The 605-nt window shown below is 36.7% G+C and overlaps 1 protein-coding gene across 4 annotated transcripts in view; it reads right to left on the reverse strand.

The window, feature by feature from the left end:
• LOC109869098 (myelin transcription factor 1) overlaps positions 1 to 605 on the reverse strand; it is a 147,338-nt gene extending 146,733 nt beyond the window's left edge. For all 4 annotated transcript variants that reach the window (XM_031803845.1, XM_031803843.1, XM_031803844.1 and 1 more), the window contains exon 1: positions 522 to 605. The gene's annotated coding sequence lies outside the window, so the exon portion shown is untranslated. The remainder of the gene's footprint in view (positions 1 to 521) is intronic.

Below are 605 nucleotides of genomic sequence, written 5' to 3' on the forward strand. Positions count from 1 at the left end.
CTGATGAGAAGACACGCAAAGTTACCCTGCCTCTTCAATAAACAGCATCTTAAATAAGACATCTTCTCGGCACTATCCCCCTGCCACACGACAAAGAAACTGCACTTGTATTTTACGACTAGCACTAACTTTTGCTTATAACTTCTTTATTGAGGAGAAATGTCCTTACTACGACTTTGATCTGTGGTTGTCTCACCCAGCTATCTTAAAAGATGAATGCACTAACTGTACAAGGCTCTGGATAAGAGCATCTGCTAAATGACTATAAATGAACAAATGTAAACATTTAACTGTACTGTTCACAACACCTAACTCTGCCACTAATGTGAGTTCTCTGTTTAAAAACAAAGCTTTCACTTTCTCATACCAACAAAATAACCTGAAAAGATCTGACAGTGCCCCCTTCGCCCCAAAAAAATACATTACACTTCCAGTAAATCTTGTTGAAGTTTAGCATTAAATGTTAACCAAATGATGTGTCTGTAACTAGATTTAAAAAAAACTTTTGATAAAAAGCTTACCTCAGCTGCAAAAAGGAGTTAAAAAGTGATTTCCTCCCTCTTTCTTTACAGTAAACTATTGCTTACAACATGCAGTGTAGTGGC

The sequence above is a fragment of the Oncorhynchus kisutch genome, linkage group LG24 (assembly GCF_002021735.2).
Source record: "Oncorhynchus kisutch isolate 150728-3 linkage group LG24, Okis_V2, whole genome shotgun sequence".
NCBI classification, from domain to species: Eukaryota; Metazoa; Chordata; class Actinopteri; order Salmoniformes; family Salmonidae; genus Oncorhynchus; species Oncorhynchus kisutch.